Below are 16,797 nucleotides of genomic sequence, written 5' to 3' on the forward strand. Positions count from 1 at the left end.
AGTCACGTGACTGCCATTAGAGTAAGTATGCGTTGCCCTGTGCCTGACCTGTTGTTTTTCATCCCCCGCTTGCAGAGTGGAGAGATTGGAGAGGGAGGGTTACAAGAGAGTAAGCAGGCACACAATGGAGAATACTCATTGAAAGGCATTGTCAGTCCTGAGCATGTTTGGGGCTGAAAGCCATGAGCACTCTATGTAAACAGCCCAATGTAGTCCCACTGTGTGCCTGCTTACTCTCTTGTAATCACTTTCTCTCAAATCAATCTGCTCTGCAAGGGGGGGAAAGAAGAAGAAATAGGTCAGGCACAGGAGTGATTGCCTAGACAGCATTTGGTTTTTTTTCCCCTTTTTCTCCTCTCCCCGCCCCCCACAAAGTGGAGAGATTGCTTAAACAAGCGGGGGGGAGGGAGAAAAAACCAAGTAATTGCGCTGCATTCCTTTTATGTGTATTGTGTGCCTGCTTACTCTCTTATAATCCCTTCCTCTCCAATGAATGTAAATACAAACATTAATTCCCTTCTTACTGGTTAAGCCAGCGCCAGGGTGAGCATTCCAAAGGGCCAGGGAGTAGGGAAAAGGAAAGCACAGTCACAGTCGCGTTATTTTCTGCTTATCAACTGCTTCCCTTAACAACAGAGCTGCCGGGCCCAATTGTGGTTGCTAAATGAGGACTACCTATAGCATCATCCCTAATATATTATGTCAGCTCATGGAGAGAAAACATAAATTAAACAGCTATAGAGAAGCAGAAGAGAATAAAACAACATAGACTACCAGGACCAGAGCTATGGACATTATTATGAATGAATGACTTCTACATCACTGCAAAATATTCTGAAGTGCTTTGTAGTATTTGTTATACTTTGAAGTGCATAAAAATAGTGCATAACAAATTCTGATTTTGCTTTGCCATAAAGCAGGTAAAAATCTCCAAACTTTTAGACTGATGTAAATAATTATTTATTTTCTTTTTCGTTTTCTTGGTTGAATCCCCACAATCCTGTAAAGTAGTTTAGGGAAAAAATGTGACTTACCCAAGACAACTTAGCTTCATGGCTGAGTGAAAACCAGAGCCAGGTTTTACTCCAATATTCTAACTCCAATCTGCATCACCCCAGACTTTTTAGACTACAGTTCTTTACACTGCTGACACTTTCCAAAATATCTGGAGAGGCATAGATTGGGAAGTACTGTAACAGGGCAACTTCCCAAATATGTGCAGACTGAAGGCAAAGAAATGATAAGAAGAGGTTAACGAACTTTGACTTAATTTAATGTAAATTTAATTAAATTCCATTAATATGATTTTGCTTATATGTTACTTTTTTTGTCCTGTCATGTTCTAAACTAGAGTTTAGTGGAATCTTTTGCAGGACTCTTGAGGCTGCGCCAAGGCTTTGGAGGCACATTTACCTTTAAAGCCACCAGTGGTACGTTCCTATTTTACATTAAAGTGTTCCCATTAAATTGAGTGATACACAACATCACTGTTTCAACATTAACTTGATAACATATGCATCTAAATCATAGCTATACAATCATTTAAGAAAAAACTGCCCTAGAGAGGCTTCACTAAAATGAATGAGAGCAACGAGAGAGACAGAACCAAATTTATTATTCAGCGTGGCATGTATGTAATTCTGTTGACAATAACTTAATGTGTCCACAGGCAAAATCCTAAATTTTCTTTATATTTCATAATCAAAGCAAATACAGAGAGATTGCCAGGTATATGTAGAGAAATCTCAATGATCTATTTCATCATAGGTATAGCAAACAACCACAGAGATAAAAAAAACTAGTTCAAAGCCTGCTAACCCAGTATTTATAGAATACAAGACATTTCTTTTCAGAGTATGTGTTCCTGCTGAATAACTGGGCAAGCTGTATCCAACCTCTGTGAAGAATTAAGGTAGGTTTAGTTAATAAAAGAGATCATATTTGAAATAATATTTTAATTTCTGCATCAGTGGAAGTATGTTTTTCACCTGCTACTAATTTTCTTCTTGGTTAGTAAAACTGTTATTTGCCTAACGTGAGAATGAAAAAAGACTGTGTGTGCAAGTGAAGCCAGAACTGGAATGCATGCAGACTAATGGGCAAATGGTACTGATCAATCTGTTCAGAAACTGTTGAAAATTATGGCATTAATTCAATTATAGCCTCACAACATGATATAGAGCAACCAGAGCTATTTCCATTTGTGCAAGAAAACTCTTTCATTCTCAATATGCTGGAGGTTTACAAACTGATGCTCTCCAACCCCTTTCCCCCCTTTCTAATCTGTGTTTCTGGCTTCTTTTCTTTTGAAGAAATACTTTTATAAGTTAAATGCACAGCATTTAATTTTGAACAAGTATCACTCTACAAACAATTCAGTACTGTGCTTTTGCTGTTCTGTCTCTAGCAAGTTAAGCTTTTTGAAGTGTTGGCTTCACTCCAGTAAAAGGTTGGCATCTAATTTTATCAAGGATTTTCTTAAAAGGAATTTGGCAGAGAGCACAAACTGCTTTGTTTAGTACTGGTTACATTATTGTGAGAGGTCCTGACAGTTTTACAGCTATTTTAAAAAACCAAACCCCAGTGTATCAGTGTTAAAAATGCCACAGATTTCTCCATGTGTAAAGATAGTTTCAGGAATGTGTTACATTGTGCAGTATATTAATAAATGATTCAAAATTACATTATTCAAATCCAGAGCACTAGACCTGGACCCTCTTATGTACAGTAAGCTTTCCATTTTAAAGCACCAGTACTTCATTCCATTCAGTGCTCTACCAGCAAAATGAGTTCAGAGATGTGAGCATCTCTTTTCTCCTTTCAATGGACAGATCCCAGAATCCATGGAAAATGCTACACAGAGAATGGGGTTGCTTCCTGAATGAGATTAAACTGCAGCACACATAGCTGAAATGAAAGAGAAAGGTACCCCAAAGTCCTAGAAGAATTACACCACTGACACAATAATAATACTTCATACCAACATATGATAGACTCAAATATTTTAAAAATACAATTCTTTCTCACTTTTCAACAGTATGGGTCAACTGGATGTCCCCTGTGTGCTACTCTTCGCAATCCCAATGATTATGTGAAAGTGTGTATGTGCATAAAGAGCTAATTTCATATAGAAGCCCAAACTTTTTCTGCTATGAAGAACAGATACTACAGATGACCATGAATGTGGTTCTTTATTGCATCAAACGTTCTACAATGGCCTACCAAGTTTCAAAAGGAATTAGAAACATAATGGAAAGGAGAAAAGAGTCTAGAGAGATTCAGTCCAGTTTTTGCTATTTTCCTCATCTTAACTTGGATGATAATTAGGTACAAATTGGCAAGACCAACCAAGTCCTGTTGCCAGACAAAAGAACTTAATAAACTTCAGACCTCTAAGAACAGATTTACATAGAGCTATAAGGACCTAGACCAGAAGAGCCTGGTGAAGATAGTAAAGTGTGCAGAATCAGTACATACACATGATCAGTTGCATCCAGGCTTAGCTATGCTCAGAGAAGACCTACTGAAATCAATGGGACAAAACAGACACCAGTTAAGGTTCTCTGAGTCTACTCTAAGCATGACTAGATCTTGAAACAACATCACAAGTTTCAAGAATGCATGCATGGCAATACCAACAAGAAAAGATCATGCTATCATGTGCATATCAGATTGACCTTGATGTAGAATGAATGAACTAGGAGCAGGAGAGAGGACTAGCAAGTTCAGGCTCTACTTGAAGAACATCCACATACAATTTATGTGATCTTAAGTGTGTTAATTTAGAAAAGTCATGCTAATCACTCCTTTTACAGAAGTTTGGATTTCAGAGGGTCAGTGGCATTGCTTTCCTATGTCTTAAGAAAAAATCAGCATCAAGTTCATGCAAATGTTAATGTCAGTCCAATCGGTCAGTGTTCTTTCTTGTAAATATCTGACTCTCATTTCCTTTCTGAACAACAATTTTCAAAGCTAAACAATGGGAAAAACAGAGACACCTGTCCCTAGATGCTGCAGAAAGTTCAAAGAGTTTAGAGCAACTAATCGATTAAACCAATGACTCTCCATCTCTTTTATTCTGGGAGAGAGTCATCCAATTAGATGTGAAAGAAGGCTTTTTTGCTCAGTTTGTGGGAAGTCACTACAAATGTTCAGCAACATGCACACGCAAATGCACCAATAAACTTATGAAAGAAGGAAGCTTATTGACTAACATCAGGAATAACAACTAGAATAGGAGGCTAACCCAACCTCTTGACTGTGAACTTCCACTATGTTCAAATAATCATAAATAATAATGTATCACTGAAAATGCCTCATCCATCTGAAATCAGAAAACTACTCAAACTCCCTAATAATAATAAAAGATGAGAAGTGAGTTATGAAGGTATAAATACCATCTCCATTCATCTGCTCTAAAAGATTGGGGGATTCTCTAGAGAAGGTGTGAAGAATAAATAAAATGTTAATTTAGGAAGGAGAAGAGGAAGGAGGGAATAATTCATCTTTGGTGAGCACTTTAGAGAGAAAGTAATCTGCTGCTTTGTATTTCTCAAGGTGCTTATATGTTACGATGACTAAGATTTATTATTAAGCATAAAACTTCAAAACAAATGAACTTAAATGCCTTCAACCTGGCAATTTATTTTGAATAACCCCTGATTATGAATCTATAGTTCCTCCCCTTTAAAAACTGTGTCTTTCTCAAATTAAGTGTATTACTAGGCTATGGTTACCAAGTGACAGACATGCACATAACATGTGAACATATCCTAGATTCTATCAATATAGTTTTTTTTAAAAACATACTGGCCCCATTCATAAGAGCAATACAAGTTTTCTGAAAATGCAGCTTCATGAAGATAGTTTCAGAATGCCACCCATTTGGGAGAAACAGGCTTGGAGCATAGCTCAAGCAAAGTTATGCACCTAACTAGTTGTTAAGGTCAACAAGAGAAGCTCTCCTGAAGGTGGCCCTGCTGTCAGAGGCTGGTCTTTTTGGCCTACTGGAGGCCTTTTCTGCATTGTCCCCAAGCTACATTATGTTTGGCCCCCACAATCTTTTGCCTGGCTTGTTAGATGGTTTCGGTATTTACTCTGTTGTTATTTTTAATCTGTTTTCAATATTTTTATATTCTGTTTTGGTTTCTAAGGTTTGTAAGCTACCATGAATACATGACAGAACAGAAATGTTCACAAACATTTAAATCATACAAATCAAATAAATACAAGAACATTTTACTTAAACAGGTGTGCTGAAAGTTGCCACAACGATCTATGCATGACCTTCTCGAAAATGACTTGTTACAGAGTTTTACATCTATACAAATGTTTTTTATAGCATGCATACAGTCTGAGTCATCAGTCTAGCTCAGACCAACAACAAAATACAGCCTATGTGATAGTAGAATATTCACAGCATGGACAGATCCAAACCAAGTTAGCACATTCTACAGATAATAGGAGTGTCATTTGTTATTATTACACTGCATAAAACATGAATGTATCTGAGAATAGAATATTCTGTTATTTATTTTGAATCATAATCTGCTTTTGTATTCAGATAAGGATTCAAGGTGACTATTTTTAAAATAAAAAAGTTAAAACATAGATTTGATACAAAAATTCAGTAATAATTTTAGTTAAAAATTTATGCTCTTCGAATAGTTTATTTATTCATGTATTTATCATATTGATTTATATAGCTACCCATCTGACAATTGTGACTCCTATCTGTTGCTGTGGATCATACTATATGACTTTATTTTAAAGAAAAAAATCCAGATAGGGTTGATTATTAGACTAACCCAGGTCCTTGGATCTTATGCTCCAATCACTGGTGAGTATCAGTAGGATACTGACATTAACAGAGTTGTTCTGAAGTACACCAAATATGGATAATCTGCGTACTTTCTGATGAACAGTAGCCAAAAGTATCATTAAGCAAAAATACTGTAGTTGCAGTGCAGGGCATATTGTATGCATTAAACATAAAACTAATCTTTGCAGGTAGAGAACTGTAAATAATTTCTTTAACTATATACAGACTACTGGCACTTTTAACCTCTGAGAAGGTCACACTTCTTGCTAGTCAAATGTATTAGTAGGAAGGGAACGAAGCTTTGATTGTTGTTGTTGTTATAGGTGGTAGTAAAACTCCACAAGAAAAGGAAGTGGCAATGCTAAGATTGTCAAGGATATCTTCCAACTAAGACACTGAAATTAGACTCATATCTAAAAACAATACTGGAACACTGGTAGGTTTAATAATTTCAATTTAGTAAAAAAAAATCAATCCTAAACTCCATCTGAGTATGCTCTAGTATCTTGTTCACTCTGTTCACTGTCAAGTATTCTGATACTTACATAACTTCAGGTGATGGGTTTTAATAAATACACTTTAGATGCTCTACAGATAGCCACTTAATTAACCTAAAGATATTTTTATTAGTTCCTTGTTTGATTAGATATCCACTGTTGTAATCCATGCATAGTAATATATCAGCAAGCAGATGCTGCAATAATAGCTACAGTGTGCAGGTAGTCTGTGGGTTACAACGGCAGTTGGGACCGGGATTGCTATTGCTAAGCGATGAGGTTGTAAAGCATGATGTCACGTGACCGCATTACTTAGCAACAGCAATCATGGCAGTCCCAGTTGCTGTCGTAACCGCAGGACTGTGTGGGTTGTTAAGCAGGAAAAGGAGGGAGTCCCAGGCAAGGAGTATTGGGGTTGTGTGGGTGCTGCGCAAGTGCTGCAGGGGGGCACACAGGTGCTGCATGCAGGTGCTATGGAGTGCGGGTGGGTTGGCAGGGGCCATGGATGGGCCAGCAGGGACCATGGGGAGGCCAGGGGGGCAGTGGGCAGGAGTGCACTATGAAGCGGAGGCAGGCAAGGGGTGCTAAAGAGTATGAGATCTCTGAGATCTTGTACTCCGTTGCAGGGATCCTCAGGAGAAAAAGTGGCAGGAACAATTTATGGGAGTGACCTACAACCTTCCCTGATGGCTTCCCCATTGACTTTGCTTGTGGGAAACTGGCAGGGATGGTTGCAAATGGCAATCATGTGACCACGGGATGCTGCAACTTTTAAAAGTGCGAGCCGGTTGCCAAGTACCCAAATTGAGATTACGTGACTGCAGGGGTGCTATGATGGCCAGAACTTTGAGGACTGGTCGTAAGTACCACTCATTCAGTGCTGTCATAACTTTGAATGGTTGCTGAACAAGTGGTTGTAACCTGAGGACTACCTGTACCCCTAACCTGTATCCTTAGCTCAGATTAGTTTGACTATTTCTAGCATTCCATTCAGTGCTAGTGAGTACTTGTCTTAGAATATCTGTATTGAAAAATCCATTGCCTGAAACACTAGATAAAAAATTAAAATAATACAACATACAAGCAATATCAACTCTATTTGATACTGCTATATATAAACTTACTGGAATATTTTATTTGCATGGCCTTTTTTATTTTTTCTATTTAAGTAATATGTGTTTTAACATTACTAATTGCAATCTTGTTTTTACACAAAGCTAATATGATTTTAAAGGCAATCTTTAAAGAAATGGTTTAAATACTCAAGGTAACCTGAACAATTAAACTGCTTTATTCAGTACTACAAAATGTTGTTAAGTACTTGACTCCATTAATTTGAAATTAATCAAAGTACAAGTCAAAGTTTTTATATAAAAAAATGCTATAAGAGGAAATGAATAAGTTAATATGTTTCCCTAGCAAGAAATAAATAAAATTACACCGTATTTCCAGTAGTGATTGCTGCTTGTAGAACATGTGTTGTTTTCTATACAATATGAATTCAGAAAAATTCAAATAAAATAGTCATCTTGAAAAAAGTGTTGTATTTTCTAGCTGGAGATTAATTATGAATTCATATGACTTTTTTCCCTTTCTTATGTTAATAATACCTCCTGGGGGTAGTTTTTGAATGTATTAATTTAAAAGTGTAATAGTACACTCAACTGTACATGCAAGGACTATCAGTGGAAACAAAGGTAGGTTTATAGTTTAAAAATAAACAAGTTAATGATTATTTCTTGAGAAAATAGGAACTTCTTTTTATTTTATTCTTTAAAAATAAGGTGAGGTATTTTGATAGATGTATACTGTTTTTTAAATTGGGAAACCTGCTGGAACACAATAACTTATAAAGGAAAGGCTTTTAAAATCGTGAACAGAAAGTGCTTTCTGTGGTGAGAAAGCGAAGAGACCAGTGACAGGCATTTGACAGCTCACTAAGCCATTTCCCACAGAGATTCTGTTCAGCTTTCTCCTTGGTGCTCAGTGATCCAGCACAGAGCTTCTTGCTCATTCCAAAAATTCAGGCAGCCAAGATATTAAGCTGAACTTTACAAAAGAGTATGGGTAGGAAGCCAGAATCACAAGCTTCTTGATACTCTAAAGGTATAAGTGAGAATTACAGATAGTATCTGCTGAAGTTCAGTGAGAATGAAGCAAGCGTGATCAGCAACAAGCCTGGCAAAAAGGAAACAAAGCTTCTGTTTTTCAAGCCCAAATAAATAATGGGGGTGGGGAAATAGGAAAGGCGCACATGATCGGTGGCTAGTAATTGTATCCCACAGCTAGGGTAGTATGGAGTTAACTTGGCAAAAACATTATCTTGAACTGGGTTTTGGCACTGTAAGAATGAAACATAATCTTAGTGTGTGTCAGCACACAGCATATACTTCCTAGCTGACAGAATGTAGGCTACAGTATGTGGTTTGCGAAGGAGTGTGTAGGCTAGAAAGCCTAGCTTGCACAGAATAGTGTTGTTGCACTTGTGGTAAAACTGGGCTTTTATTTTTGTTGTGCTGGCCCAAATCTGTTCAAACTGACTGGTACTGTCTTTACCATTAGAAGGGCATGCATACTAACTAAGGCATGAGGCATGCTACAACTAAGACTAAAAACCTAGTTTATGTCTTCTTGATCTTACTAAGAAGTGTTATATGAAAACCTCAATTGACCAAATCCATGATAGGTGACAAGAGCCAATATCTATGGGTTCATCTGGCAGTGACTATAGCATATGGAATATTTTATTTCATTTTATTTCCTGCCCCAATTAGCTGAGACTCTGGGCAGTGCACAACAAGACAAAGGACGACAATGAGAGATAAAAAAATCCAATACCAAATAATAAAGTAACTAACATAATAGTCACACACTATCAGTCAAGATCAAAGGGATGTTGGAACAGGGTGGTTTTAACTACCATATGGAATACCAGTGGAAATAGGGCCAAACACACTCCAGGGAAGTGTGTTGCAGTGCATGGAGACTATTACTAAAAAGGTCTGCCACCTGGCCTGCACCTGCAACTTTCAAAGGGGTGGAACCCCCATCAGACCTCTCTCCTACATGTTTGATACAGAGTTAATTCTGACAAGGAAGTTCCTGATATATCTCCGTACTACATTCTAAAAGTCTTTATAGATAATAACCAGCACATTGAACTGGGACCAGAAGTTTGCTGGGTGTTATATGAATACTGCTAATACCTCATCTGAACTAACAGATGACCTCTCCAAGAGGTTTTACATAAATGCATAGCAACTTCCCTGCTTGAGCTCCTTGACTCCATCTCAGGATTGGAAGTGGAGTTCCCCAGACTTATGGTTCTGGGGGATTTCAATCTGCCTTCTCTGGGAGCAGGGTCGCAGGCAGCTTGGGGGTTCATGGCCACCATGACTGTCATGGGCTTATCCCAGGTCATCCGGAGCCCGACACGGGACAGTGGTCACACTCCAGATCTGGTGTTCCTGGCTATGTGATCTGAAATTGGGGGAGCTTTTGGTCTCTCCCTTGTCATGGTCAAATCACGTCCCAATTTCCATGGGGTTCTCTAGCACCACTATCCACTGAAGGAGGCTGGACTTATTAGATTGGTCTGCAGCAACTAGCACAATCCACTGAAGGAGGCTGGACTTATTAGATTGGTCTGCAGCAACTGATGGACCCAGATGGGTTGCAGAGAGAGCTGGGGGTTGTTCCTGCTGGTCTGCTGCACAGCCCATCCAAAGCCTTGGTTGCCACTTGGAATAAGGGGGCAGCTGAGGGTTTGGATCAGATCGTGCCCATGCGACCTCTCCCCTCTCGTGGACCCATCACTCCCCATGGTTTACAGAGATGCGGAGGGAGATGAAACAAGAGAAGAGACATCTAGAACATTGCTGGCACTCAACCAAGGATGAGCTTGACTGAAAGAGGGCTAGAGCCACTATTAAGGCCTACCTTGTGGCGGTAAGGGCAATGCCCCTCTGCCCTTATTGCATCCACAGAGTGCTACCCCATGGCCCTGTTTCAGGTGACACGAGCCCTCTTGGGTAAAGAGAGCTTGGGGGAACCTTTTGCAGGCACATGCAGAGGAATTTGCTCAACACCTGTTAGATAAAATCACTCAGATTCGCTCACAGTTGGACACCGGCCTTATTGCAAGTCCAGAGGACATATAAGTATGTCAGCTGATTATCTGACTTTGTTGCCTTAACTTCAGCCTAAGTGGTTGCAGATAGACATGAACAATTTGAGGGGATATTAATGCAGGAGCCCCTATTTTCTTAGAACACTGGCTAAGTTTATAAATGGTGTGCAAGCTTTGCTGTTATTTAGACCACAATTATAAGACAATAATGCCTGGGTACTGGCTGTAAAGGGTAATTTATTCCAACCTACCCATACCCGAAAGCCTTGAATCTTAGCCAAATATTCCAGTTGCTTTGAAGGTTGCACTGTACAACAATGGGATGTGAGTGACACTCCTTTTAGACCTATAGCTTCACCACTTGTTCCGTTCATGAGGAGTTCCCTGGCAATTGTAGCTGTATTATTAGTGGCAGGAGATATATTGAAGAACAACTAGATGTCTGGCTCATTTCCTTGGATATCAAATAGTTTATGGGGGTACTGGGGGATGCTTTGTTGCAGCTGGCTTCCATTTCTTGATAAACAACAGGAGACAGATGAAGAATTCTCTTTGGTGCTAAAATTAAGAGCAAAGATCATTCTAAATATTCATGTAAATTTTAATATTTAATTATTCGTAGTTTTATGTTTTTCCCTCAAGAACTTAAGGTGGTATACACAGTAATCGCCCTCTGTTTGGTTAGATAGGACCTTCCAAACCAAAATGTGTAATTACAGGCAGTTTTTGTTATACTCATAACCATTATCATTGTTTATCACCATCATCATCCCATGAGAGTATCTGCTTTTTACAAAATATGATTAGATTTATTTTCAGTGTGATTCAGTAGATAGAATGTCATAACTGGACCTATGATTCCTAAGATCTCCTCCATGTCTGGGCATGGAGTGGTGAAGTGGAGTGTAACGGTTGCCTAATCCCAAACACTCAGTCTCACAAGCTCGGGCTTAAAGATAACTGATTTATTAAGGAATAGTATGCAAATACAGAGAAAGCTGAGAATGAGCAAAAGCGCGCCAAATACAAACTTAAAAGCCTTGCCTGTGAGCAAGTTCCGCCCCATCCCTCGTCAGGGCGCTCCCCCTCCCAGGTGCTAGAAGCCGTTAGACGCGCCTGGGAAAGTAACCTTGAGCAGGAGCGCAAACCCAAACATACATTCCAAGCCCTCAAAACAACGGAGGGTGAAGGAATGGAAAAACCCCGGGTGAAGGAACACGGAACAGAAGATGACATGTGAAACGTTACCATGTTAACGATACATTGAAATGAGAACATGACATGGAGGGGCCGTACAGTTTACTTCAGTGAACTTCAACTTTGCACATGTACAGTCCAAGGTCCAATCCCCAGTATTTGGCATATGTAAGAAACATTTCTGCTTCAAGCCTTGGAAAGTTGCTGCCCACCTATAAGATAGTTTCATAAGTACAGTTCAGTGTAGTAATTGTCTAGCCTCCTTTTGGGTAGACAAAATATGGGCCATATTTTTAACACATAGATTGATATATTGGTTGTTTGATAATATAGAGTTTCTATGACTGTAGTTTTGGACATAAGAGTAATTCTACTTTAAGGGGCTTGGGCAAAGTACTAGGGCCAACATTTTATTTTTCACAATGTGACTAAATAATGCCATATCAAATCACATTATAGAAATCAAAACTCAGCTGAGAAATCTAAGGAATATTATTTTACTACCACAAGATTAATGGACCTCAACCTACATTGTTTTCAAAAATATTTGATAAATTCACAGATGCTGCCATTAATATAGCTACAATTGTGGTAGATATTATATATGTATGCAATGTGTCTGTCAATATAGTTGCTTAGGAACACAGTTGCACTCATGTCCTTACAGTATGCTTCTCATAGGTATCCGGAGATCACAGGGTGAACAAAATATAGGACTAATAGGTCTTTGGCCTGATCCAGCACAATGATTATTTTATTTGTGTGTGTGTGGGGGGGGGGGGAATCCAAGGCTGGGATGCCAGGTGCAAGCACTGTCCCTAATGTACAACATATTGAACTTATTAATTTAATTGTACCTTATCCCTCCTCCCTCCTACTATAATCAGGAAAACACTCATCTCTTTGTCCTGTAACAGATAATGGACTACAGTAGTAAAGCATGATTCTCCTGGTTTATCTAAAGAAAAAAAACAAAAGGCAACACCAGTTCAGGGAAACTGCAAGAGCTCATATTTCCTTTGTATTGGACCAATGCAAATTCAGTTAACATAAAAGCACTCCAAAAATATAAAGATGCAACATCTTTAATAACATAACTGAAAAATACAGAAATAATAGAATACGGTGAAAGAAAATCCATTTAAAATTCCTCTACAATACTATAAACCTTCTTAAACCACATCAAAAAGTACAGATGTCTCATTCACTGATGTAATATCACTTCAAACAAACATTTCACATGCTCTCTCAGCCTTTTCAGTGTTTTGACATGATCCACCCAAATATCTAACTGCTGTCTGGAACAATAGTTGGGAATTCTTCCAGATTACTAATCTCTTTAAAAGTTAAAACAACTAATATGCATCACAGGATGAATAAAAAGCTCTCTCTCATAATATACCATATGTTTCTAAATTGTATCCACATTATTTTAATAGGATCATTCAGTTAGCAGTAATGACAAGGACTTTCCACTTATATAACTAACACCTTTTATTTCGAGGATTTGGAACCTGTACAGTACACACATCAACAAGTTATGTCATCCAATACTCCTCTGAGGTTTCTGCTATCCATATTATCTAGACACAACATTTATAACAATCCAGTAGAATATATAGAATATAATTGTCTCAGTCCCTATATTAAAGTTTTTTACTTCAATGATATTTCAAATACCTATTTTTGAATTCTCATTTTATATCTGTTTAATGAATCACAAAACTACAACAGGGCAACATTAATTTTAATTCTGCTTTTCTGTTGGATTAACTCACCTCTCTCCATTTTAAATTACCCATAATATTTAATTTAAAAAATTGAATTCATTTCCCCTGACTTGTTATTAAGTATGTTTCCTTCATTTTATAAAGAATATTATGAACAATTATAAAATAATTATGAAATCCCTTGAAAAGCAGCCTGATGTTCTCATTGTAAACGTTATCCATCTTATCTTTGGAATTAATTTAATTGTAAAATCTCAGTCCAATGATATCACACTTTGAAAAGGAAGGTATGCATCACTAGCTCTGCTGATTTGTAGAGAGACATGTATATACACTCCACTGAAAGAAATGCTCTGTGGACAAACAGTACCCACAGCCCGATGTGTACTTCAGCATCCACCCCTCTTAAAAGAATTGGTTTTCAACTAGTAAGGAAGACGCACATCAATCTCCTTAACTAAACCAATACATATTTGTGACCCATGCATACCTAGTTACCTAGGTTTTAACTGATAAAAAATAAAGAAATCACAACTAAATGCTCTGAGGCTCTGACAGTCACTATGAAAATAAATACGCTAACTGGAATTGTAACCTAATCAAAACTACATCTTAAAATGTATCTTAAAAACACATACACAAGCCTTATATATTATTAAACATTATGACCTAAAAGGAGAATAAAGAAAAAAGAGGTACGGCTAATGGAATCAGAACCATGGACGAAAACTCAGAAGTGCGAATAACAGCAAAGATAAATTACAGCCAAGTATCATAAAATGCTTTCACTGACAAAATATATTTGCATTATCACCTGAAAAAAGGTATTATAAAACCACAAAAACCTGGCAATAAAATGGATGATTCAGTGTAAAAAAGAGATACTAAGGAAAACAGTTGATATTCATAATGGATACTCCCATTTTTAATCCCAGAAAGAAAAATCTGTTCAACTCAAGGAAGAAAATTAAAAAACAAGACTGGGAAAAGTTTATGCACACATATTTATAATAATAGAAACATATGATAGCAAAAATTAATGAAAATAAAAATTGTTGGCCTTGGATTCTCCAAATTATTTTGCATATGTTCACAATTACCGTTTGGCCAGGAATAGGAAATTAATGTTTTTCTTAAAGCTGTCAAAGGGCAACCTTATCTCTCGTATGACAGATGACCAGTTTCTTAACCTTGTTGATGGATGTCACTGACACAAAAGTAATCTTAAGTGAACAAATGACCTAATATGGCTATAAATAAAGACATCTTTGGAGAAATTAAACTGATTCCAAGTTATTTCCAGAAAATACTATTGAGGAATTTTAAAAAACATGAGGTATTCAACCATAAATAGTTGGTAAAGGTTTATTGTGTGTAAAAAGTTAATAGCCCCCTTTGACTTGATACTGTCCTGTTCAGACTATGAGATGGCCAGGCAGAATCACTAATAAAAAAATTTCTTGAATTAACTATTTACAATAGCAAAAGTTTTTGCAATAGATTAGACTGTATAAATCAATCAAGTCCACCCAGACTGCAAAGGACACGCAGGCAACACTGCAGGGTCAGAACGTGGCAATCCTCTGACTGAAGCTGCAAGACTGGCAGGAGCTAGAGTGCGTGGCAAAGGAAAGGCTGGACACTCAGATTTGTGCCCTGGCATGCAGGTTGGACCAGTCTGGTACACAGAGGCTAGACAAGGCTGGGCTGGAGTATCTAGGCAAGGCTTGGTTCTGGAGGCAAGACTGGACTTGGCTGGAGCATCTAGGAAAGGCTTGGTTCTGGAGACAAGTCTGGACTGGGCTGGACTGTCTTGGCAAGGCTTGGATCTGGAGACAAGGCTGGACTGGACTGAAGAGTCTAGGCAAGGCTTGGATCTGGAAACAAGGCTAGGCTGGGCTAGAACGTCGAGACAAGGCTGAGATCTGGAGGCAAGGCTGGACTGGACTAGAGTGTCTAGGGAAGGCTGAGATCTGGAGGCACATCTGGATCGTGCTGGAGAGATGTGGCAAGGCTTGGAGCTGGACGTGAGGCTGTGCTTAGCAGGGACGGCAAGGAGAGGCTCGACTGGAGCGACTTGTGCAGAAAGCAGGTCTGCGATGGCAGAAGGTGCTGGCTCTGGTTCCATGCTGGCTACAGGCAAGGCTTATGACACTGGTAAGGACTCTTCCACAGGTGCTGTGAGCTCAAAGGATCAGTTGTCTCTGGCAGCTTGTTCTTGGCGTGCCTGCCTTTTTATTCACGCCATTTTCCTTTAGCAGCCAATCGGGTTTCTTTTTCTTTTGCAAGCTTCTCTGCTTTCCTCTCTCGAGCTCTGATTGGAGGCTTCAAATCTCCCTCTGGAGTTTGTCCAATCAGCGCCTGCGATTTCTCCCACTCTGCTGAGCCATTTCTCAGTTTTAATTCTCCAAGTCCTTCCTGATAAGTTTCGTTTTTGGAGTCAGAAGCAGGCTCAAACCTCACAGATACATTGTACCTTTATTCAAAATTTGGGAAATGTCGCTAAATTATTTTGTAAATGCAAAGAATAAAAAGAAGTCCATAAACATGCACAAAAATGTCGAGTGTACATAATTTTCTACGACATATTCAAACTCAATAGTGTCTATGTAACAAAGCTGAGGAAGCAGGGATCAACATTCTTTTTCTGTTCTTGAAACGTCCAGCAACTTAATAAAGTAAAACAATTCCTTGAGAAAAATGAGAAGATTGTGGAAAAATGCTGTTACAAGTACTAAGGTAATAATTATACTTTCTGAAAGTAACTCACAGTACAGTATGTGCCTAGGCCATAAAAAAAGATTTTTAAACCACATGCTGTCATGAGTAAGGATGGCGAGCAGGGGGCTCCCACCCAGACTGTCAAGCGCATGCGTAGCACTGAGGAACTGTTCAGCCATTCAAAGAGACACAGATCGGGACCGCCTTAACCTTTGGGGTTTATATGGCTGGGTTTTCCCACGCCTTCTCAGTTTGTTAGGATTCTTGTTAAGTACTACTAATAAATATTAGAGAACAAGTCCTTGCCTCAGTGCGTTTCCTGGTAATCAGGACACATGCACTTGAAATAAACAAATTAGATGGAAAGTATCTCTTAATAGAAATGGTGGCAAAAAAGAAATTATAAAGTTCCTTTTAGGCAGGAAAAGGTTTTAGGGATATCACTGTCAAGGAATTTAACAGAATATTACTATTTTGGCCATCAAAGCATGAAGGTGCAGAGGTGCTGACTCTTTAGCCAAATTTCTTGACAGTTACAGAATTTGTGTTAAATATGATTGTGGCATGCTGAAGACCCCAAGGAAAAAATGCACACAAATTTAAAAAGTCAAAGTCAAAATAAATTAGTAAAACACAACGCAACTCAGTGGCCTGTGAAATTTGAGACATAGTAAGAAGGTATATCAAGTTATAAAACAAAGT

General features: G+C 38.4%; 1 protein-coding gene across 1 annotated transcript in view; it reads right to left on the reverse strand.

The window, feature by feature from the left end:
* Positions 1-16,797, reverse strand: part of STAU2 (staufen double-stranded RNA binding protein 2) — a 157,163-nt gene that overhangs the window by 88,115 nt on the left and 52,251 nt on the right.

Source organism: Candoia aspera, chromosome 3, assembly GCF_035149785.1.
Source record: "Candoia aspera isolate rCanAsp1 chromosome 3, rCanAsp1.hap2, whole genome shotgun sequence".
NCBI lineage: Eukaryota > Metazoa > Chordata > Lepidosauria > Squamata > Boidae > Candoia > Candoia aspera.